Source organism: Labrus mixtus, chromosome 7 (genome assembly GCF_963584025.1).
Source record: "Labrus mixtus chromosome 7, fLabMix1.1, whole genome shotgun sequence".
NCBI lineage: Eukaryota > Metazoa > Chordata > Actinopteri > Labriformes > Labridae > Labrus > Labrus mixtus.
In genome coordinates this window covers 20,629,811-20,656,073 of record NC_083618.1, presented here as the reverse complement: position 1 = coordinate 20,656,073, position 26,263 = coordinate 20,629,811, and the positions used below count along the sequence as shown (strand labels likewise).

Below are 26,263 nucleotides of genomic sequence, written 5' to 3'. Positions count from 1 at the left end.
GTAGCACAGTAGGAGGTGTTTTTAAATTACTTCACCTAAGGGCCACAACAGACTGCATGCTCGATCACATGTTCCCTGTTATTATGGTGCTCTGTGTGCTCTCGTTTGCATGATTGAAAAATACTTCATAATGGAAGTAATTAAGTTACCACGATTAACACTTGGCCTGTGAATGGATGTTGAAACATGTTGCAGGTCTGTTTGCTTGGAAAAGAGTTGTTGGAGTCAAAACATTGGAGGGAGTGAAAAGAGAGTTTCCACAAAGCGGTGTGTACAGTATGTGGTGAATTGATTACATGCTTGATTAAACACCAGGTGGAGGAGTCTGGCATGCTGATCCAAAAGCATATGCAAATAATGCTGTTTCCGTAGATTATTGCCTTTCATGCACCCTTCCATACACGCACGCACACACATGCCAATGCGATCTTGGCAAATGAAGTTACTTTTCTTTCCTCAGTCACACAAACTCAAGCGATTAAACTACTGTACGTTTACATCAAGCATATAGCTCATAAACATCGGGATGCACACAGAGACGGATTCAAACCTAATCAATTTTATTCCAGAGCAAATGTTCATCCACGCAGGGCTTGCATGGGCAACTTAAGCAAATCAAGCTGCGTTCATATTATTCACAGTTTCACGCAGAAATTACTTGACAACAAGCCACTGCATTATATGTTGAGGATTACAGTTTTTCAGCAAGTACACAGCCACAGGCCGTGAGTCCTGCCTTTTTTATTCTATCGTGGCACTCGTTCGATGTTCGAAGGACAAAGAGACACTCTGCTTTCGAATTAACCTAAGATATATTGATATACAGAATATCACGCACATGAGTTGTTGTCACATGTGCACTCCTGAAAGGTTCCAGAAAATGTCATGTAGACTGCCCCTGAAATCCTGGGTTTGCTTGTTAACACATGCACCTCACAGCGGGAGATTATCCAAGTCGGAGAGGTTTGGGGCACAGGAGGAAGTGATGCATACAGTTCTAAATTCTGCTATAGAAGGCTGTAATGACAATTATATCAATGCTTCCTGCATATATTTACAATATCAACTAAACAGCCGAGAAGAACATACTGGCGATCAGAAAACACAATAAAGCTTTTTCATTACGTGTATAGATATCACAAAGGTCACATGTGTACAGTCTATGGTCGTGTGCTGGTCCCAGGATCACGTCACCTGCTCCCAGCTAGTGGTGAATTTTCCTTAATATTTCCTGCTGCTTTTGTCAAAAAACCCACAAAAAATGTGGGTAACGTCAAGGTGAAAAATTCAACTGTTTAGGTTTGAAAATGCAGCATTTTCAGTTTTCAGGAGTGTGATAGCACCATTGGTCTTGGCATGCAGATTATGCAACACCGCTTACTTTGGATAAGATAGTTTGTTAGACAATGCAAGTTACAAGTTTCAAATAATGTCTCACTGAGGTTGGGGAGCTTAATTGTTATACGTGCCATACTGTTGTATTTTGGGTACAATAACTATAAGCATTAGGAAACTGAAAAATGTATACTGAATGCATTCTGAAAAATAGTGTCAAATTCTTTATGTAAAATAGCAAAATAAAATATTGCCTTGGTCAAGGGCACCTCCGCAGGGCTCAGGAAGTGAACTGGCACCTCTCCAGCTACCAGACCAATTTCCAGACCGAGGCTTTGAACCAGTGACCCTTCGGTTCCCAACCCAAGTCCGTGCTGAGCTACTGCCAGATATACAGTATATCAATATTTGAAAGTGTGTTTGATTTTTGTTCTTACTTTGCTCGGATTGGCTGTTTCCTGTCAGTGCTTCCTTTTTTAAAACTCTTTGCCTTAAGCCAACTGCTGCCATGAAACATGTTGGAGCCACACAGCACGGCTCTTATGGAGAAGTATTAGATCTCATTGTGCCGTCTTAAGCTATCCCATATGAGGACAAGGAAATGTGATGTGCTCAGCTCCCCCCGGTGCAGCCCCACCCAGAGGAAATCCTCTCATTAACTAAATCGATAAGCTCCACAGCTCCTGTGTGCTCATGTATGTTCCTACTTTTACTTTGCATAATGGAAGAGGGAATTTTCATTTTGGCAGTTACTGCTCAAATTCACTGTGTACGGTTGTTTGACACAAGCATTTGACTGATTTAGATTTCTTTTTTTGAAGGTGTTGCTTCAAGTTTGCCACCTTTCGTTTACATACATTCGAATTTCAAGCTTCTCAATTAAATGTGCTCCTCACTTTTAAGGCTGTAGATGATTATTATATTATTTTCTGAAGAATTGGACGACTGTTTGATCCTTTTGTCCTCATGACCTCTTTTTGAACATCTTGGTCTTGTACAATCATACAGAATTCAGAATTTATTTGCACGACCAACTTTAAGGATTTTGTTATATGTCCTGTGCATTTTCTGATTAGTAACATCATAACTGTGATTGGATGTAAAACACCCTGCATCAAATGCAACTAATACTTTGATGCATTTCTGATTTAAAACTGATAGTGACTGCTGGCTAATTTAGTGAATATAATTAATGTCTTATTTAATATATGGTGTTGAATTTGTTTGAAAACATTGTATCATCGTTGTTGAAATTCCTTTCTGCAAAAAGGCATTTCTTACATATAAAGAAAGATTCTTTGTTGTTCCTCTAAATGGCATTGGAGAGATGGATGATGAAGAGGCTACATTTATTCTGCAAGCACAATAAATGGACTAAATGGAAACAGGCCCATATTTTGCCTGATCTTGGAGTTCTTTTGGGATTACCAGTAATTCAGCTGCTCATGGCGGCACTCTGTTGTGCTTACACTTCAGTAACACACCAAGTTGGTAAAAAAGTTGGTAAAAGTGCGGCATTGGACGGAGTGGAACCATTGCTGTGGAATATGCCGGTTAGAGCAGTAAAAAACAATCCAAAACAACCTGTATTCATCACTGTTCAAAACATTTTTTAGACATATTTGACTTATATTGATACTGATATTTGTTGTGTTTTTTTCCTTTTCCTTGTATTTCCTAAGACTGCCATGACTGGATGGAAAGAAGGCCAGATAAATGAATCGTTTACCTGTTTTCAAGGCAGAGGCATGCAAACACAAATCCATCAATTTGTCTCTTTCTGACAACTGACCACGATAAAACAAACACAGTAGTACTCTCATCATTCACACGTCTGTATAGACCGGAGTATTAAAAACCTCCATGGAGACGGTGTTCACACAGATGACCTTCAACAGGAAATGTGATAGTCTCCTGGATACTGTGTGCATGAAGCCAATGTCAAAACAAATGGCTTCAATATGACTGCACCGCCGATTGAAAACAGTCTTTTCATTGAGTACAAAAACATGTCCTTTGCAGGAGCTGATTCAATGGGCAAAGAGGCCAAGCATAAATTCTTACCTCCTCTTTAACCTTTTCATGAAATATATTTGATTTATTTCAACTTTGTCCATCTTCCTCTGCAGATGTCTTTGAGATTTGAGATGATGCAACACTTCGGTAAGGAATAAGAGATAATGTGAATTATCTCAGAATATCTTTGGGCCAAGATGGAGATGGATTTCTGTGAAACACAATGTTTAATGGCTCATTATTGCGGCCAGCCACTGAAAATAGATGAGATAGACATTTTATCCTGATTAACGCGCCTAATGGGTTTGCCCATAAAAAACCAAAGCGTTCCTTCAGTGATGCATGCTGGGTCTGTCTCTCCCTCATATTTTCAGGTCGATAATGCATACACTAATCCATCAAGATTGACAGCGATCATTAGAATAATAAGGAGAGCAGATATTTGATATGAACTCTCTCGGTGGCTGTTGCCAGATGAATTAAATTGTCTGAGACACGTGGGCTAACTTGACAGCAGCAGCCAATAACTCGCTGAAATTCATCATTTTAGCCCACGGAAGTTCATCTCAAGATTAAGTTTTCCATTTGCAAACGAATCAAGATTATTTTTCTTTTCTTCTATTTTTAAAAAACTCGAAGACAAGCATTAGCAAACATTAGAATAAGTGGCTGTGTACTACCATTGAAGGTTGGGATCATGAAACACTAAAGTGTTTTGGCAGAATATGTCAAACTTAATGTCATTTTGTTGCCCTCTGAAAATTAATTAGTTAAATACAGAACTTTCTTGGTAAATGGAGGTTTTAATCAGTTGTAATTAAAATGACCTTCATGGCCTTAGGACCCATTTTAACACAAATTCACAGACCTTCAGTTGCATGTGAATTAACAGAATAAGGGCCACTTAGTTTGTCCACTGACTGTTTTTATTTGCGCCCGTAGCGCCCCAAACCTAAGCTTCGGAGCTCCTCCCCCTCGGCTTCCTGTTGCTAGGTTACCAAGGTTGGCTCACAGCACTGCTGCCTGGATTGGAAGTGACAGTTATGTTTGTTTCAAATTGCTCTGTAAGCTTCATTTGTCTTTATTCAAGGAAATATCACCAAGAAAACAATGTAAAAGAAGTGTTTCCAGGCATTAGCAGCAGCTCTAGTTGTCTGGAAAAACATTCTCTTCCACCATTTCTGTTGACAAAGTTGATACTGTAAGTCCTGTCCTGTCCTAATTTTGATGGGTTTAGGAGCAGGTAGGGATATTGATATGCTCGGCAGTATCCAAAAAGTTGAACAATTTGAGGGCAACGACAGAAACCAGCTGACGCTGAGTGCTGAAAATGATGAACTGCATTGGTTTTGTAAAGAAAATGGTATCTGTGGATGCAGGCCCTTAAAGGTATGATTTTGCATAAGGCTTTGACAGGGTTTTTTTTTCTTGCCAAGTATGACACACTATTTTAAATTGCCTTTGATCATTTGAAATGTCATGGCTTAATGTCGTTAACGAATCCTGCCCCGATAATGAGCGATATGCTGTAATATAACACGCCATGGCTGCTCCTATAAATATCATTACATTCACTTCACAGGAATCGATTTCTGACGGTTGTTTTATGCTACATTGAATTTAAAAAAAAGTTCCATGCTCCTGTGTCTCAGAAAGAGTTGAAACTCTATTTGAAAGTAATGCCCTTTAAGAATGTATTTCTAGAGAGCGTTATTAAAGCAGCGCTGAAGGAATAAACAGTATTTGTAATTCACGCTGCAAGGGTTAGGTGTGCGCCTGACTGTGTGTTAGTTCTGTTAAGTTTGTGTGAATGTCGGTTCTCAGGTGTCAGTGTTTGTTTGTCTACCAATATTTATATTTCTCTAAGCAAGTTTCATGTGAGCATCTCATTAAAGACGAATGAAACGCTGTAGTCAACAAAATCCACATTTCCTCCATTGGCAATTCTTTAACCAGGAGAATGACCTTAAATGTTTATTCACTATGAATAAATCATGTGCGAATTATTATTAATTTTAAACCAGTTTGAGCCATTTTGCCTTTATTGGGATAGGATAGTGAAGAGAGACAGAACATGATGAGGGGAGAGAGAGAGGGGGTGCTGCCGAGGGTGTCGAGGGTCAGACTCAAACCTGGCACAGCTGCTACAGGAAGACACTCTCAACACATGGGGCCCACGCTCTAACCGCTGAACTCCACCTGCGACACATTTTTGGCATTTTATTTTAAAAATAAAAAAAGGAAGAAAAGTGATCAAAACGTATACTGGAATCAGTTAAAAAAAAATTTAGCTATTGGACAACCACAGAACCTGCAGATAAGAAATCAACGTAGATCTTTTTTTTTTTTTTTTTTTAATCATTTTCTGTTTGCCTGATGAAGGTCTAGTACCAAAGCGTTGCCAATAAATATTTGAACACATTGCTCTCACCCGTCTTGTGAAGTGGATGTGCGAAGGTTTTCACTTTCTTTGTAAAATAAGACTTCTTTATTCTTCCATATTTCTATTAAGATACAATTAAATATCATTCTATTTCATGCAGTGTAAACCTTTAATGAGCATGTGTTGACAATATCTCCCCAACATTGCCAAAATAGTCAATTTAATTTCCACAAGAGACACATGAAATTTAATAAACTGGTGAAAACCAAATAATTCAAAGATAGAGAGAGTTTCAACTAGCAAAGTCATGCTGTAATGTAAGGAGGAAAAAATAACGTGCTAAAAATACAACTCACAAAGAATAGTATTCTTCTCAAACTTGGGCATTTGGTTATCCTGAGGAAACAACCCCTCCTTAGTTTTAGCTTTGAACTTTGCAGTAGCGTCTAGCCTAAGGACCCAACACCAACTCCTTCATGAAAAATCACGACCCTAATTCCTGATATTTTCCAACCAATCACATTTCATGAAAAATGGTGGAGGTTGGACCTTAGATGGTAAAAAAAATGTGCGACAGGCACAACTTTGTGACCCAATGAAAATAGCTTGACAACCAACTTTTTGGGTCCCAACCCATCAGGTCAGGTCACATTTATTTATACATTTATTTTTAATTTGATATTGTCAAAGCCCAAGTTTAGGGACTTTGACAATTTAAAAGCATGATTACCTTTGAGCTTGAGCTTGAACTGTGAATAACTGACTGCCAGGAAGTCCATATTGGACGATATAAGGGGATTAGATGAAGTTAAGAATCACTGGTCTAGAAGAAGACATTATACAAAGTGGTTGCTTGGCAACAACGATGGGAAAAAAAGTACATTTAATGATAGACTATCCTGAATGAATTTGATAATTCTGCTTTCTGTGGTAATTCAAGGTAGAACCACAGAGAGGGTTCTTTTGTTGTGTGTTAAATAAAATGTCAATGTTGGAATAAAACAAACATACACTAAAGGAGAGTCAGGGTCCTATGATTAGTAATCACAATGCAATATTTAAACACAGTCATTGTACGTGTATAGGCAGCCGTGGTGTTCATGTGCTATAGAAACCTTACAAAGTCATTTTGTGGAGGCTCCATTGAGACTCATACACGTTTTAATACTTTGAGTTCATGTTGAAATCGAGCCATCTCATCATTTCATGACTGAGGTCAGCTGCAGTGACTTTTGGGTCATATGATGGAACTAATAGAAGCAGCTGCCATCCATCTCTCAAGTACTCGTGCTTGAGTTAGAAATGAAGCCTGTCACGATACAGATATATTAATGAGCAGCGCTGTAGTGCACTAAAATACTTCTCCAATAGGGTGTTGAGAATGGAGAGGTGAAGCACCCACTTTACCCACAGAATAACACTGGAAGTGAAGGTTTTTTTCCCCCCCCTTAACAGAAGGCATACAACATACCGTCTATGTCCTTAAGTGCCCGATGAATACGTATGACTGTAATTCATCAGTCACACTCTATTGCACATGTACTATGCATAATGCAGGGCTCACCTTAACTTAGCCTTTCGTACTCCACTCACTAAGCATGGGTTCATTAAATTTAAGAGTATTTTCTTAAATTTCACCTAACCATCATCTCTTTAAGTGTATAAAGTTGGCAAATAGGATGTGGTCGGTTAGACAGATTCACAAAAAACGCACAGAAACGTCCAAAACACAGTTGACTCCCTTTTTGCCCCATAAAAATATGACATGATAATCAGACATCGACATATCCTGAATACCTAATGTTTAGAAAACAAATCTTCATTTGATTAAATCCTGTTTTTTTTTTTTATTCTTATTGAGGCTAATTCTCAGTTTGCAACCATTCATTGTCAAGAAGTACAAACTAAACAGGAAATGCAAAAGGCTTACTAAAAGTCATTCATGACAGTATAATTTAATTCATAAATATACAGTAGAGAGACGATGAGTTGTCCAGTGGTCTTTGGGGGGGCCATTTGAAATAAACACAGCATACTTGAATCAAAGGATAAGGTCTATGCGACACACACACACACACATAAACTGAAAGTACATAACTTTGTTTATTAAATGCTGCATGATATCAAAATGTTTTCTTCGTTAGTCTGCAGATGAGCTAATGTTGCTGCCTGTGATACTAAATAAACAATGAATGAGGACGCTTTGTGCTGTAGCTTATGGTCGGGTCATTCGATTCTCAGAAACACCTTCACTGTTAAAAGCCCATTAGCAAAAAAATGAAATGTCGTTTTGTAACGCTTTGAAAATGGATTTGAGCAATTCAGCACTTTCTGGTTAAATTGAGCTGCTAATGTGCTTTAATTAAAACGACCTCAATGGGAGTTCAGATAGCCTGAAGATGCATTTTATCAAGAATTCACAGACCTTCTTCTGCAGGTGAATGAGGAGAAGGACACACTGTTTGCTATTTTGATCATTTAAAATGTCATGGCTTAATGACCTTAATGATTCCTTCACTAATAATGAGCTATATGATGTGAAATAATGTGCCATGGCTGCTCATAACAGTCATTACATTCACTTGATTTGAGTCATTTATAGACTCGAAGAAACCAGTTTTTGCACCATTGCATCGAAGAATGCATTTTGGAAATACTCATAACATTGCTTTTGTCTGTAGAACAGTCTGGCCTTGTATTAAAGTTTCCATTGGGTATACAAATACCTTCCCCTTTCCAATTTGTGTTCAGCACTGATTCAGTGATGCTCCTTTTTAAATGTGCATTGCTTGCAAAATGTTCTTAATCCTTTTTAAAATGTATCATGTTTCAAGAGGTTTGGGCAAGAGTTTCAAAAATCCTCCCGTTTTAGAATAAATTTTGAGAGTATTGTTTGGGTTTTATTAGCATGCATCATTTTATTTTCAGGGGGTTTCTATCAGCACTGTTTCTCTTTACAATTTTTTAAACCATAAAATGCCATTCAGTAGATGTGGGGGGAAAAAAGTTAGACTCATGTAAAAATCGAGATTCTTATCTTCTGAGATTTTAAATAGATTCATTAGTTCCAGAAATCGATTTTTGGATAATCAGTCACTCTCTGCTTAGTGCTAAGGCTAACTCTTTCACTTAGTAGAATGCCAAATGGAGCAGCAAGAAATTCAGCCAGTCTCACAGATGACTGGAGTAGATCCTGAAGTATGTACTCATTCAAAAATAGACTTTAAATCATGAATACAAAATCTTTTTTTAATCGAAAATAGATTCTGAAATCGAATCATGTACACACATATCCTTATTTTGCACCAGACTATTAACACGTTTATTTCTGCTGTAAAAATGGGCCTTTAACAGGGAGAATAATTATAGTTTTGTATTTTTTCTTTCAATTGAGGAACTGCTGTTTTTGCACTTCATCTTTGGCTTCTTTTTTCAACAAGAGTAGGAGAAACCAAGGGCCAAAACCTGATTCCTCCAATGATTATCAGGTCAAAATTGGCCCAAAACTCTTAAAGTCTGAGCCCAGCATTATTTTTATACCTGCCATGTAGAGGATGATTAATCTTACCGGGAAATAGGAGTGAATAATTCTGAGCTAACCATGAAGACAAACTTTTTTTCCAACCAAGTTTGCACACTCACTCTAAAATATCCCTATGATTTATTAACACACCCTTCTAAAACTCAGAGATTCAAGCTCTTGTGAAAATGCCAGGAAAGGCCATCCACTCCTCTGTGCTCACTTTCTCCAGCAAGTGCCACATGATGCTTTTCAGCCGCCTCATTAGGCCGTATGAGTGGAGAAGCTGTCATGGCTGACACAGGTATGAAGTGCTCAGCAGGGCAGAATTTCTCCTTGTGTTGGCACCCTGTCCTCACTGTGACTGTGACCCATTTTTAAATTGTCATGGGGGGGGACTGTAAGAAGACATGTGAGTGCCATGCTGACCCTCAGGAATTTTGAAATCTTTGCAGAGGCTTGTCAGCATACGTCAATGTCTGCATGTTCCGCAAACCACGCTTCTGTCTGTGCAGAATCCACAGCCTACGAGAGCACACAACCTGATTGATTGGCAGATATTTCTGTCTCGTCGCACACCACTGACTCCCATAGTGTTCCAGCCAATTAGCTTCTAGTTAAGAGTGATTTCCTTGGAGACATTGTGGAAAAAGCCGTTTTTTGGCAAGTGAGCGGGCATGTCAGATGACTCTAATAATCAATTCTGGTGCCAAATTGCCTGCATTAAGAGTATGTTGTTTTATCATAGCTCTCCTGCTGTTTCTCATTACATTTACTCTCACACCTTGAAATGACACTTGAATCACACTTATAGGAAGACGTTATTTTATGCATGAACCAAGAGTCCATTAGGCACTGTCAGTGCGGCCTTCAGATTCCTTGCCACATGTTCTTACCATGCTATCTCACAGGTAATTATAATACTCCTCATCATACATGTTGGGGAAGCCACAGGTTTTTTCTATGAATTCTGAGTGGCCTGTGATGTGTTGCATCATTGTTTCTGGTCTGCTGCTCTGCAGCTCTGCAGATTCTATTTTGGATGAGCACCAATGCTCTGTTATCTCTTCATTATATCCATTTGTCCATTTTAATGTTAACTAACAGGGGAATGCATGATGGCATGTTCAATGTACTGAAAAGCAAAACTGCAGTAATTTCAGCAGAGGCAGGGTTGATATTTAGAAGTCTGTGGAAATGTAGCTTTAAATAGTAAAAATGCATGTATGATATCAAAGCTGGAATCTCATTAAGCATCAACAAAAATCTGAGGCAAAATAAACAGCATTAAATGGTGAGAAAAAAATTGGCCAGCAATAAATTAGCCTCCATTGTTCTCAGAGCTACAAAAGAAATGCAATAATGTAGCTCTGTAGAGTTAGAGCTTAGCACAACATGTACTATTATCATACAAAAGTTAATAATATGAACTGCCAACACCCATGGCCATCGCTGCTTCATCATGGATGATGCCCATGCTAGGTTCAAATAGCCAAATAACTGTCCTGTGACTATTCTTCTGATGGGTTGACCTCCTTCCAAACATTGGTTAAGAATGTCTACTAAAACATAAACTAGTTCGATAATCTGTACAATGCGTCTGTTGGTCTTGCAGCACCTCAGTGTTCTTTAAAATTGGTTTTATACATCTCATTGGTCCATATTTGTGTGAACAAATGGTTGAGCGGAGACGGCCAAATCAAAGTGTTTGTAAGTCCTTCAACTGTTGCCAAGCAGGTGACCTGAAGCTTCTCTTGGTTTGTCTCCAATTTCACCTGGTGTGCAGAGACACTTTCACTTTTTTTTTGGCAGCCAAGTGGTGGTGTTGTAATGCGTATTCTTCTAATTTGATTGGACAACTGACTGCATCTTTCATGTTTACACCTGCGTCTTTACATGTTAATACAACGGATGCGAACGGTCACTCCTACCCTTTAGCTATCTGAGTGACCAATGACAGTAGGCTAACGGACTGTACGCAACTTTATAATTTATTACCTTAAGTTAAATCATGGAATTCAATTAGTGATCGCAATGCTAGTTCTGTTCGCCCATCTTTTAGAACCACCCACCCCCCAACCCCTTCCATAAGAAAAATGCACCAACCCACCACCACCACTGGTAAGACGATATACCTTCCTGCCATCTTGACTGTTTCTTTTTCCTCTAGAAGATCAAATAGCATAACCAGAACTTAAGATGGCTATGGATAAAATCAATAATCTTCTGCTGAAGTGGCTTACTGTATTAGTAATTTGTCAGCATGCAATTGTAATACTCCATGGACTCCTGCTCCAAACAATGATTATTCTACATGAGTCATGAGCAGCTTCAGACAGCTTAATCCATCACTGAGCTAAAGCAAGCTTTCCCTTCCTCTAGTTTTCTGCTGGCCTTGATCAATCTACACCACATATTCCTCATAACTGGCTGCCTTTAATGTTCAGTTCCCACTTCACAGGCCTTGTTCCTTTTATTCTCATAGCTTTTGGTGTAAAGAATGTACTCTTAACGACGGAGCTTTCAGCAGCAATAAGTCATAGTTCTGGATAAAGTGGAAGCTCAGGCTGTTCCTCACACACAGAGTCACTGCCCAAGCTAGACAATTACTTTCACCACTCCATCATTTTTTTTTTAGTGCCAGAATCCTCTCCAATCCAACTGTTATGCAATCTGTAAACTTGTGTAATAATCCATCACATCATACTCTGGTTCTGTCCAAAAACACTGTTCAGAAAGATAGAGGGATGGATTGGCAGGAAATGATTTTGTAAGGCGTCTTTACACTCCACTGTGTCAGTTTTCAAAAGCAAGAAATCAAATGTAATAGATAGTTTACTGGAGCTGGACCACAGGAGTATCCCATAATACCCATCAGTTATCTAGTCCGACATATTATTTTGGGATTTTGCTGCCTTCAGATGTAATTGTGTTATATCTGCTGTGACTTTAACCTCTAAAACATCATGTGGAAAGTGAAACCGAAATCCCTAACAGTTACATGACTATCTTATTCAGAGGCCTGTGTAAATCAGAAATGTGAAACAGTTGGCTTTACATTTAGCACGGTTAAGATTTGAAATATATAATGTGTCAATTCCACCATTGAGTCATAGGTAAAGTAACACCACAGCTAGGTAATACAGCTTTTTACATGCAGCGTAAGCGTCTGCAGGCCAAGTTTTCATGGCCACATTGTCGACCATCTCATTGGTGTTTGTTGTCCACAAGGGATTTTATCTCTGTAGTAATACAGTACAAACTGCAGGGGCGCCAGTAGCCTATAGGGTAGTGCAGGCGCCTCATGTACTGTACAGAGGCTATAGTCCTCCAAGCGGGTGCCCTGGGTTCGAATCCGACCTGTGGCTCCTTTCCCACATGTCATTCCCCCCTCTCTCACTCTCCGATGTCTGTCTCTACAATGTCCTATCTCTAAAATAAAGGCATCAAAAGCCCAAAAATAAACCTTAAAAAGCTAACGCAACAGAGCTATCATTTCAAATTGCATTCAGGAACATCTTAGCCAAGATTTCATTTGTAAGCTAACTGCTACAACAAACTCAGCATCCGGTGAACAGTTAAAAAACATGTATTTTTCTGAAGGAAGTCTGTCTACTTTCCCTTCTGATTCCAACTCAACCACACTGTTTGGGGCTGCACAGCACTGACTGTCAGCTCTGGCATTGCGATGTTGAGACAGGCAGATGCCAATCAACACTAAATTGCCCACACACATGGAGAAACTGTCAAAACAGCAAAATGAGCTCAACTGTGGTTGAGGTTTTCTCACAGACATTTATTCTTAATATCACTCCGATTTTTGTTGAGGCTTCATGAGTGTCTGAACTTTGTTATATGTACACTAACTCGTGCCAAATTTCCACAGGCTTTAAGAAAACAAAAAAACAGATCATAATGAAAATGCTATGGCTGAATTACTAAGTTTTATCTGTTGTAATGGATACATTCTACTGTACACGTGTCCACACCAAAAAACCTCAATGTTAGGGTGACCTGTAAACGTCTCTTTGTTGTCCACCTGGCATAAAAGTAAAGAATACTGTCCTGAGTGATGCCTCTTTCTTTTTCTAAGTGTTCAGGAAGATCTCCATTCCTGCTCCAAATGCGAGCCTTTTAGAAAGAGATGACGCCACCAAACTGTGCCAGATGAAAAGCTGTGCCATTTCAAAGAAAAAAGTAGTGTAAAAAGAAATTCACACACAAGGCTGCACTATGTTCATCCTTCTTTAGAGTTTGACACTTACAATAAATTATGTAAAACTTGTAATGCCCCCTGCTGAGGCTTTGAACTGTGTAATTATAGACGCCTAAGAGAGAAAACCTCTGTGTCAGATATCGGGGGTGATATTGCAGAGTGGCAGGTCTAAATATCACAAGCTACCAGAGGCCATATACTTCTAAATACGCCTCTCATAGTGTAGTGTTGTAGTACTCGAAATAGGTCTTTTTTAAATTTTAAATCAAAACTGGTCGAGACCAACGCAAAAAAGGCTATTTTTCCACGTCATCACTGTGATTAGAAGGAAAGTGTCTCTTTCTAAAAGAACGAAAAACTTCAATATATTTGTCGTTAGATTTTTATCCCCCGGTTACGGCCGCAACCCTCCCGTTGTTACGGTCTAAATGAGTTACACGCCCCCTGCACACATGATGATTTTCCAGTGACATTTCTGGTCTTGGTCACGTCTGTGTCTCGCCCTGCCTTGGTCTTGGTTTGACTCAGTCTTGAGCCCTAAATGTCTTGGTCTTGTCGCAGTCTCAGAGCACTCTGGTCTCGGGTATGTCTTGGTCTTGGTTAGTGTGGTCTTGACTACAACACTATCATAGTGTATAGTGTTCACAATATGTAGCACTATATAGGAGTACAGAGCTTTGCCTATGTATCTTAGAAACGCTAGTCTGCATGACACAACAAAAATATTTCAAACGTTCTGTATGTTTAGTTGTATTTTGTAAACTACAAGTGACCTGGCTTTTGATGACGTCACTGTGTGGTGAAGCACTAGGCAGTCATGGAATATGTGCGGAGAGTTATAGCTCATTCGGCTAGCTAACAAAGTTTTGCAACTGTTAGCAGAAGAACCTGAATAAAGACTGTGTTCAAGACCAAGCATGGTTGTAGAGTGTTTACATGACATATACTATTTTACTCAGGACACAGCTGAAGGCAAAAAGTGAAATATATATCCATCCATTATCTATACCCTGTTCGGGTTCACAAGGGGCTGGAGCTGCCGTACTCACATTCACACTTACGGGCAATTTAGAATCACTAATTGACCTAAAGAGCATGTCTTTGGACTGTGGGAGGAAGCCGTTGTACCCAGAGAGAACCCACGCATACACAGGGAGAACATGCAAACTCCACACGGAAAGGCTCCAGTCTGATGGGGAGTCGAACCAGGAACCTCCTCGCTAAAAAAGTGAAATATAACTAAGACGACATATCTAACATATCTAACATCCAGGCATTTAAAGCTTGTTTTTATCTGACAAGATCATTCTTCTTCTGAGTTGTGTTCAAGTGATGTTATGTTCAATAATATGTCATGACATCTTATAAATTGGGTTCAACACTCTGCACACCAAATCAGATCATTTTTGTCTTTTATTGAGTCTGAGGAATGTTATCCTTGAAATAAAAATAATTGTAGAGTTATAAAGGTTTTAGATCGACAATGACGAGCACAGAAATGGTTTCATTAAAGTCACAATTCCTTATTTCAAGGAATTTTTTTTCTCCTTTTCACATGTGAAAAACAAGTGAAATGAACTGTTTCATTGCCAGTCTCAAACCACAGCACAGCAGCCATGTACAGTATACGGAAGAGACAAAAGACTTTTCACATGTGCTAACATACTATGAGGGTAGTGTAATTGTCCCATGATGATTTTAAGATGGGAAAAGGAAATTACAGGTTAAGATGATGACACAAGCTTTTTCTGCACCCTTCAAACTAATTGAACACATAATTCTTAAACATGTCTTTGTATCAGACCAATGTGCTCATTTTTAGTTAAGCACTTGTTTAAGATATATATCCGTATTTCAAGACATTGTCAAAGCACTAAACCCTTTCCTCCATACTGAGAAAATAATTCTTAAATGTTTTGTTCTGGGGGGGGGGGGGGGGGGGGGGTTATGACTACATATTTTAATGAAGGAGGATGGAGCAACAATCTTTTCTTCTTTTAGCAAATTATTTTGCTTATTTCAAAGGCAGGGTTGGTAATTTTCCAAAACTAGCATGATTATGAAAGTAGCATTCCCTCAGTGCTCCGTCTACACCCCCCTCCTCCCCTCTGTGCTCCCTCAGAAGCCACGCCCCCTCACCTCCATGCACGAGCGCCGTTGCTCCAGAAGCGGACCTCAGCTCATCTCTTACATTGTGTAGAAACTACGTCGTCTCATTCAGCTGTGAGTTAACTCAAAGTATAAACTCCGTCATCGTTGACGCACTTTGAGTGTGGGCTAGTGCACGCAAGAGAACGAGCAGGGAGACAGGGAGGCTCTGATTGGTTCATCAGATTGGTACTTCATGGCAGATATTGGTCAAAGTTTTTACAGGTTCACAACTGCTACAGATGACGGATTTTCTTTGCTTCTTTTTCAGAGCACATGAGTTATTAGTTTCTGTCAGGACCTAAAGACAATTTCAACCAAAATCTTAAAAAGTGTATCTGGAGAAAATTACCAACCCTGCCTTTAAGTGTTTTTCTTATTTCTAACTCTTTGCAGGACGGGACAACAGCCTTGTAGATCAATATGTGAGTTATGTAATGAGGGCCTCGGAGGGCCCCGCGTTGGTCCTGAAGGATTCAGCAGAACGCTCCCTCCTATGGAGCCCAGAGAAAGAGACACACCTCCCCAGCATCAGGCGCGGGGGTTGAAAAGCAACCTCCTGCAATCATCCATCTTAGCACAACACAGAGGCTTTTTGCTGCTCATTAGAGCCGTACTTATGCTTTAATGAGGAAGCAGGAGGGGTGTCGGCCATGGGGTGGAGACACACAGCGGTCATTTTATTTTCGTTTGAAGGTGACCACTGTTTTTAATGGAGCTGCATGTGATGTGTCTCCCCTGAGTTGTTAAACTCTTCATCGCTTTGTCTCTTTAAACTCATTGTCTCCTTGCTGCTGCTCTCTGGCTCGCCTCTCTCTCTCTCTCTCTCGAGCTGTCTGCCTCCTTCTTTCCGTCATTCACTCTCTTCCGCTTTGGTTTCTCCTTCACCGGATCCGAGGTGCATGTTGGAGCTCTTCCTATCGTGAATAATGCGCATCAACTGCAGAGGTCAAACGGAATGGGTTTTGTGAGATAATGACTGGAGTGATGGTACCTGGGCGCCACCAGATTGTGGAGTGTCTGAGCTTGTCATAAAAAACGACAGGGGAGGAGGACGCTGGATGCTCACTGTGTCCTTTAAGCATTATGAATGTCAGAAAAGGCAATGCAAAATGATCCTGTTTTCATCCCGCCCCTCTCCACCAACAATCTCTGTGTCATTTTTGTCTTCACCCGAGCAGAAAAAAACCCTCAGTTCATCCATAGGTCACACATCCATGTACAGCATTTCCAAACTCAATCTAGCGACTGAGCGACAGCCATATCGGTGGAGCTTTGTGTCATCATCCCACATCACATGCCGCTCAAAGCTCATATTTATTGCATCTGTCTTCTTATCATTGAACGACTTTGATGCCTCTCTCCTGCATTACAAAGTCGAAGTACACTCCCACTTTGTGTCAGCACCGGCGGTATCTTCTTGAGATTTACAGCTCCATTGACTGTTTCCCTTTATCCCCGCCTTCCGCCACATTTAAAACTCAAGGAAACATCACAAGTTAAGTGAATCGAGGGCATCGCTCGGCTCCCCCCCCCCCCCCCCCCCCCCCGCCTCTCTGCTGCTCTAAACACAGAGTTTTAGCTCAAATTGCATCCCATTAAAAGTCAATGAGGCGTTGTCACATTATTACGGACCCTGAACTTGACAGCTCACAAAATAATCTATTAAAACCTCCTGAGTCACTGTGATGTGAGTGTAGCCGGGGCTCACAACATTAAAATTGATACTTGGGAAACGGGATATCACCTGTCACTGGGAGAGCAGGCCATCAATGAATAATAATTAGATGAAAAATCAAATGAATAAGTGAAATGAGAGGAGACTAGAAAATGCTGCACAGCTGTGTGTGAACTGTGACTCTGCACACAACTGGAGCAACTTTGGAAAGAAACAGGTTGAGAACAAAGATGAAGCATGACAGCGCCTCTGTCTACTCCAGCAGCCCGGCAACCATCACAGAGCTCACACAGTTACACACTTTTCACACAGCATCACTCTATTTGTGCAACGGATCTGTGCCAGTTCTGCAGCACGAGGAGAGGATTTGAAGATACAGAATGTTCCATTTTCAATCTGCAGTGACAATAATTGCACTTAATACATTTTAATGCAAGCAAAGACGAACTTGAAAGCTCATTTTGTGAAACATGGCAGCCTGAATCTATTTAAAGTCAGCATCAAACAGCCCAAGTCTTTGCAGCTTTAAAAAAAAAGAAATGGCATCGTAAGTAATTATATAAAACTGTCTATTCCCTGAGTGTTTAATGTGAAGCCAGCATACTGCACAAACGGAAATAATGTTAATCAACTTGGATCAAATTGAATCCAGCTTTCTCTTCAAATAATGCATTCTTACCTTAGCATTTTAAATACTGACACTTTATACGTTTTATTTTGCATCTCACAAGACAAGAGACAAGAGGTAACTTCCAGGGGTGTAGCATAAACATGAAGGGCCCTGGACATCTGTGGCCCCCTCTTCACCTCGACAGGTGCTAATTCTTATACCTGTGTCTTTTTACCAACAGATACGGTTTTATTAGTTTCATTTTTACCCCCAGTCTAACTCCCTGGCAGCTTTAGTTTTTGTCCTGTCCTGTTTAAAAAAAAATTAAAAAAAATCTATTGCTATTAATTGCTCAATTTTAATAGTTAGTCGTGATTAATCACATTTTTAATCACGTTTATTTTATTTTATTTTTTGCATTTTGAATTTGTGTAATGTGTTCAGCTAAGGATTCTTTTTGTTTGGATACACACTCACTTTTATTTTGTAATTAAATAAGGAACTTCTGGTAGATTCAAGGTGTGGCTCAGGGACGACTCAAAGGACGTTGTACCTCAACATGACACAAACAGGACAAAGAGTCCATGTTTGATACCTTATGACTGAGAACAGGCTGGACAGATTGTCCCCCCAAGACTTAAAAAGTACCCTCTCCACTGGTGTTAACTGTATGAAGCTAAAACTGTTTCAAATTAATACAATGAGGGAAAGGTCAACTGTAGCAACTGAAACTAAACACATCCTCAAAACTAGATTACTCTAAACTCTGTGCAAAATGTGTCGTCGGATTTGTCATTTTGCCAATAGTTAAACAAGCTGAGCACATCTCTGTAGAGAAGACATTTATATTTCAGTCTAAGTTAAATTTGTTCACTTCTTCAGGCAGACAAATGCACATTGCCATGCTTTATTCGTGCAAATCTGGTGTATCTCCGGCATCTGAATTAGAGGAAAGAGACAGTATCTATTGCAGCCCCCACGCTGTAGAATTGGCGAGCTGCTGATTTACATAAAAATGTTTCCTTTTGCAGCTTTGTGAATAGAAGTGCCTTAATAATTCATGTTGTCCGATCTGCTCACTGAAATGATGTATGTGGCTTCTTTTCAGAGGGAAGGTCAATGCTAGACTGATAGAACTGTGTTTTGATTCTGTTGTTATACATCCGTCGCCTCATCAAGGTCTTGACTAGCGTTGCTCTCTCTGCTTTTTTCAAACCTCAGCGTCCTCCTCTCTGCCTCTGGTGCCGGAGAGCCGTACAGAAATGGAGGCCTCCTTTAGTGCAGATGTTCACACCTGATTGCTTCAGTCCCCCGTGACGGTAACCCAGGGCCCTGGTGGGATAGCTGACCTTGTGGACGGGTTCAGGGTTTTGCCAAGGATGCCTTCTTGTGTTCCTTATTTAGACGGCTTGGCTAAAGTGGGGGAGCTGAGACAGATGAGCATCCTGAGCGAACATGCTGCAGGGACCCTGGGTGACAGCAGGGATTTCCATCATTTAGCTTTATGCCTTCACAGCTCTGCCTCCCCAACACCCATCTCTACTAGCTTCTGATTAAACAATCACACTTAACGGTTCACATAAAACATATGGTGACAGTGCATTTTTAGCTGATATACACCTATAGCACCATACAGTAAAAGCAAAGGTGTAAAGATGTCACTTTCAGATTTTGCACGATGACTCAGTCCAGTTAGACTTAAAGAGCCCATATTATGCCCTTTTTGAGGTTTGTATATTTAATCTATGTACTTACTTTTGTACGTTCACAATAGCTAAAGTCCAAAAAAAGTGTCTGTTTTCATGTACTGCTCCTCCTTGCTCCCTCTCCGCTCTGAGTCCGTCAGCTACGCTCTGCTGAGCCCCCACTGTGAGACCCCACGTGGGCCAAGTCTGCTCTGATTGGTCTGCCGATCCGCTCTGGCGTTATTGGTCAGTTGCTCAGCACGCGTCTCGGAAATTTCATCATGAGCTGCTGGGCTTGCCACAACGAGCCAATGGGCTTAGATCAGTGATCTCACACTGACAATGACGTCGGACTGACACATTTTTATCGAGGGGGGCTAGAACCGAGCGTTACATGCAGCTAATGCTACAGCTAACAGGAGGAGGTAGGAGAAGCCGCGTTTCCGTGGACTTTGAATTTTTGCACATAGATGTGCCTAAACGTGCACAGGACACTTGGAAAACACACTAAAGAGCATATAAAACAAGAAAAAACATAATATGGGACCTTCAAGACACATGCAGCATTAAGGGTTTAAAAACAAAACCATTTACAAAGTGATTACAGTTCCCATAATGACCACTTGAGGCGGGGTCTAAAAAACTTTATACACATTACATTACAGCTTACTGTGCAGTCACTCTGGTCCAACAGAAAATGATCTTATTGATAGGTATCTGCGACCCTGCCCACCAGATCTGGCTTGGTAAGCCGTTTCAGTGTTTCTTCTTCATTGATTTATTGGTGCTTTGCCCATTTCTTTTGGGAAGTCAGAATTGTTGTTGCCTTTTCCTCTCTCTGAAGAGAGCAGGCGATCAGGACGAGAAGACTGACCTGATTTGTTTCATTCACCTCCAACTCGCTCTCCCTTTGGAGATCTGCACAAGATAGTTAGCTACAGTTTACAAGCTCTCTTAGCCCTACTCTGATAAACAAACAACTCCAGTCGGCCACCAACCAAAAATAGAATCTCATTGTCTGCGGAACAATGCTGTTTACTATCTCTTAGTCAGCTAATGAATTAGCCGTTGGGCTTAGACTGTAAAACTTTTTATAACTTAACGTTTGCCAAAGCCCTCATCAAAATCACTTCTGGCGCCAACAAAGCATTGTGTTGGTGGCCTAATTGCCCAAAAAAAAAAAAATAGCAGTTGACAATCCCATGGATGACGTCATAATGTTTACTTCCACCTCTCTTGGAAGGTCGGTGGAGGGAGGCAATTAAACAGTAAACAGGTGAATGATCTCTTTTGAATTTCAAAAACAAATATCCTGGCTTTCATTTATAGTCTGCATCTTTCCAGTCATGTCCACAGTTTGGTTTGGCTTTACTGAAGTTTTATGAATAATGAATTTAATGTTTTGATGTTGTGAATATTGATGCACCCCCTGGTCACGCAGGGGGATATTGCCTGTCCGTCACAGCAGTGAGTGACGGCCACATATGGCACTGAGAAGCAGCTATGTCGGGTGGGAAGCCACCTCTCTGACCTTCATTGCAATAAGCACCAGTTGCAAAATTGCTTGTGTGCTTGTTGGCCGTTATTTAAAGCGACTGATTGTTTTGTTTTTTCTTCCCCCAGCCGATAAATAAATCTCTATATGTGTGTGTCGCTTGAAACAAATTCAATTATATTTGACACTCAGGAAAAGAGAAGACAAAAAGACACATAATTGCATTCACAAACACAAATGGTGGGACAGTGGGAGAGTAAGCAGAATAAAGTATCCAAACGTTTAGCAGCCTCTATCTGTGTGACACATGTACCTGTCGGCTGTGGCTGAAATTCCCTCATCGCACTCGCTACACACAATTATTGCCTTCTCGCAGGCGTGAAAGGAGCTGTCAGGAATAATATTGTCTTCTGAAGTTGTCGTAAAGAAAGCTTTAAAAGCCATTTTCTATTGACCAGTTTACAACTTTGCTCATCCAAGTATGGGACAGTTGCAGTTTCAGCTGTCCAGACTGTGATGATTTTCTCGTCAATCACGGCATCACGCAATTATGGGATCCAAATCATGGCGGCTGAGACGTGCAGCCCCCGGGTTTTTTTTATGTTTTACCTCTACAACACTACTTTATATAGACATTGGGATTTACTGTTGGGATTTATACTGCATTAGGGTTGTCACAATGGTGTAAGGTTTAATCTTTGGTAAGATATTAGTAAAAAAATCAAATGATATTCATACCTGGATTGATGTGACAGCAAGTCCTAGGCACCCCTATTTAGGCAATTTATGTTTTTAATTACCAAGAATTGCATGGAAACGTTAGTACCAGGTGTGGAGACTGGTGACTGGGTTTTCAGTCAGTTCCATTACTTATTTTTCTATGTTTAAAATAATGGTTAAGATACACAGTTTTAAATTCTTTCAAATTTGAATTTTTTTATTTTTTTGGCAAAGAATCTGCAACTGCCCTCTTTGGGGCTAGAAACCCACCCGAGGATGTTCCGGCCCGCACTTTTGGAACCACTGGTCTAAGAGATATAAACGCAACTTTTGCATACTCATGAGACTCTAAAGGACTTGAGACACGTCCATTTTTGCCAACCTGTACATTTGAACAGACCACAGGTGCTCTTTCCGCTTCATGTTTGGTGAAGGGGTATCCCTGAATATTTTTTTAAGCTTTATTTTTAGGGTTTTATGCCTTTTTTTCTAGAGATAGCACACTGGATAAAGTCAGTAATAACAGTGGGGAGAGACAGAATGAGGAATGACATGCAGGAAAGGAGCCATTGGTCTGAGGCCGACCGCTTGGAGGACCGCTGCCTCCGCACATGGCGCTCACTAACCATTACACTACCAGCGCCCCAGTAGCGCTGAACATCTGCAGTTAATTGAAAGGTTCAATACTATTTGATTCTATCCACCATTAAAATAACAGAGATCGTATCGTCTATAAAAAAAAATATCCCAGTATCGAACATTTTGACAACCTTAGATCTGCCTTGATTTCTTGATAACAGCATATTTTTACAGTAACACAGCATGAACCAATCTGAAGCATGGATTACATTCAGCTCACAGAAGCTAGAACAGAAAACATTTCACCCGTCACATTTTGACACTCAGCCTGCATCAGTTTGCTCATCATTTCTGCTTATCTCCCAAAGGATATCTTGTTTCTTGTAGATCATTACTGTACCAGACATCTGCTGTTTGCTAAGCTCAACCTTTTCAGGACTGGCTCTGCATTTTTTTTTTTTTTAGCTCAGAGAGAGAGAGAGCAAGATAGAGAGAGAGGTCCTTTGAGAGGGGAAACGCAGTTACACAGCAACTCCTTTGCTATCAACACAATAGTGCCATTAATTAGTTAATAACATTATCATTGACAGTTTCAGGTTCATTGACTGATTAACATGTAAGTAATTGTGACTGGTTAGGGTTGATTGGCTCCATAAAGCCCCCCACGGAGACTTAACAAAACATTAATTTGATTTGTACCAGTATAAGTCTGGAGTGTGAGGGAGTGGTGTGTGTCTCTGTGTGTGTGTGCTACTGTAATATAGCTGCTGTGTCTGATAGTTGCATGGCTACGGGGGGAGTAAAGATGCCAGGATAGATTTCATATGACTTCTTTATCCATCTGCTGTAGAGGTTTGATGGAGGACTTTAGCTCGGCTTTCCTGAGGATCAGTTATCTGCTCAGCAATCAGTAAAGAAAAGAAGGGATGTGATGATCCTTCCATCTCGCTCTTTTGTTTAACTTTTGGTTTTAAGGTTACGGTCGATTCAATCTATTTGCTTTTTTTAAAAACACACAATTTTCTTCTTTGTATTTCTTTAGGGGGCAGTGCTTTGAGAAACATCACTGTTAGAGTGCACATATGTCCAATCATTTTCCTTTGCAATCTGCAAAGTCCACAACATGCAGTTTCTGTGCAGCTCTTTGAGTACCATCAATATTTTTGGGTTTTTTTTTTTTGCATTCCTGCTAGCTAACAGTCTAGTGGTTGAGCTCTCAGCCTATGGTACTGTTGATAGTTGTGAAGTATGGACCCACTCTGACTCTGAGAGTCACGCTGCCCATCTCTGCCGGTCGCTTGTTGACTTTGATTAAGGAGCTTTTTCAACCAAACCACTGAAAACACCAGTGTTTTCTTTAAATGCATGCCCCTCGATGACCTCATCGAGGGGAAAAGCTGTTAAAAAGCCGTCATGACAGGCACAACATACTCAATGTTGCCGTGGAAACACTGGATGTGGCATCAAAGACAGCTCCAGAAGTAATCAGAAACTGCTACTAAAAGCTGCCGTACTGTTGCTGTATGTGCCGCTGTCATAAAAATGTCATGTTAATTATACTTGGATACCTTCTGTTTGGCCCGTCTTCACTCCCATGATTCTCCACCAGCCTCAACGTCATCTTTTGGTATTGTATTAAATGAGAGCCCCCTGGTGGTTGGATTGACATACTGTGCCTTTAATACTTTCCAATTCCATCAGTGGGTTTTTTCTTGCAGCTGTGTGCGCTTTATTTTTCAAGTGTCAGTATTTCAATTATCTACCATTGCAAATATTTCCAAATTTTAAAGGATATCTTAGTTTCACTTTCTTGAGCCCAGGCTGTTGTGGATTATAATGTATGACTCCATCTCTCAATGAATTAGGCTATTAACTTCCTCCTTGGAAGGACTGTTTTGTATGAAGCTGAATGACTGAAGTGAAAAAAAAGAGCCATGTGGAATTCAACCAGTAAGACCACCCAGAGGAGGAGAGAAGCTGCAGATAGTTGTGACTATTAAGATGTGTGATTAACAATAAAAAGCGTGCACATGCTGATTTTGATTCAGCTGCTTTCACTAAGTAGAGCATGTTGCCCAGCTCACCAGATGTGCACAGGAAGTAAAATGCTCAAGACACATGAAGCGTACGTCTTCTTTGATCTCATAAACCTGACAGATGTGATTCATCCTCTCTCCTGTTTACGGCCGTGCATTAATTTCCCCTCCCGTCCCTAACACAGTTTAGCCCAATTAACACAGTAGCTCTTTTTACTAACAGTGTGAGGGGGAGATGTGCATGTGTCAGAGCTGCAGTTGGCTGCAGCCAAGTACCGAACGAGATCCAAAGTGGAGTGAGTGCTGTGAATACCAATGCTTCCTACTTCCCCTCATTCAAGCCGACTGATAGCTTGTGCTCTCTCTCTCTCTCTCTCTCTCTCTCTCTCTCTGCTCTCCTCAGACTGCAATGTTTCTTTCATTCCATGACAGAAATACATCAGTTCAAAGAAGGAGATGAGAAAAAATAACCCATTAAGGCATGCAGAAGAGCACAATTAGAGGTATTATTGAGAGCCTTAATGGAGGTAGTGAGATTAGATGAATTTGTGCAATTTTCTAAAAATCTTCCTTTCAGTCCTGTGCGCTTTCAGAGAAACTATAAACATAATACTCTGCCATTTTCTTCCCCTCATCAGCTTCCGCATTTTCCCTTATGGATCTTAAACAAGAATAGGTGTCCTCCGGGATAGTTCATTACAATTTACGGCAGTGTTTCCAACGGATGAGCAATGCCTGCGGACACGAGAACAACTTCAAAATGCTCGGCATCAAGGCAAAAGCATCAGACTAATTATCAGGACGATGTGTTGCTGGGCTTTTGCCATAAAATATCCCTGCTTGTCATTGTATAAATGAATTAATTACATTGTTATTCTGTAGCTTTCATCTTTATCCACTAGCGTGTAAATTCAAAATATGCCTCGTCTGATTAGAAGAATCCAGCTCACTGCCACTGTCTGACTTAATGACTCCACATATTCAGCAAGATTTAAACGTGACTAAATGGAGATGGACAGCATGACTCCTTTGACTGTCCTACCTGCCATTAGCATCAGTGGGAGGGTCCATATATGCAGGTAAAATGACAGCAGTAATCAGTCTTCATTAACTTTGCACCACATGTATAATTCTAAAGCCACAGGAGGGGGGGGGGGGGAGAGTTAAAAAATGATCAAACCGGAGTCCATCTAATCAGTAAAAATGCCCTTGGTTCAGTCAAAGATGACAGAGAGCAGCTTTGGAGAGGTACCAACGTTAGCCTAAAATAAAGCACTTAAAGTTATACAGTACAGCATACATACAGTGGAGTCATTTCATCAGCCTAATGAATCCTTGCGCTGTTCAGTCACGACTGATTCATGCCATGAAAGCCATGTGCCTGGTAAAAGCTGATAGAGGAAAAACAAGCAGAGTCTACTGCTAAGCTAGCAGATATTTGGAACTGGACTTGAGCATGGTGTTGCTTTAACAAAATGCTAACATCGGTATGCTTACATGTCAACAGCAATGCTAGGAGGCTGGTGTTGGGCATGGGGATTGTTCACCATGTCCACCATCTTGGTTTTAGCATAGAGTGCTAATATTTGCTAAGAGGCATCAAGTAAAGCACGTGCGTCTGATGCTCAGGGGACTGAGCGAATCATCACGCGGAAAATACAAATAATAAAAATAGGGCGTCTTTCCTTGACTCAGACTATGTTCACACAGGAAGCGTTTTAACTTGTAGTTTCCACAGGGTCTTGTTAGCTCTGCATTCTGTTAGCGCCAGGGTTTTTTCTCCTTCCTATGGCGCGCGCCCTACCCAACTGGGTCTGTTTCTGCAGCGCGAGTGCAGCGGAG

At 40.5% G+C, this 26,263-nt stretch overlaps 1 protein-coding gene across 2 annotated transcripts in view; it reads left to right on the top strand.

Moving 5' to 3' along the window:
- igsf21a (immunoglobin superfamily, member 21a) overlaps positions 1-26,263 on the top strand; it is a 247,871-nt gene that overhangs the window by 31,179 nt on the left and 190,429 nt on the right. The window lies entirely within an intron of this gene.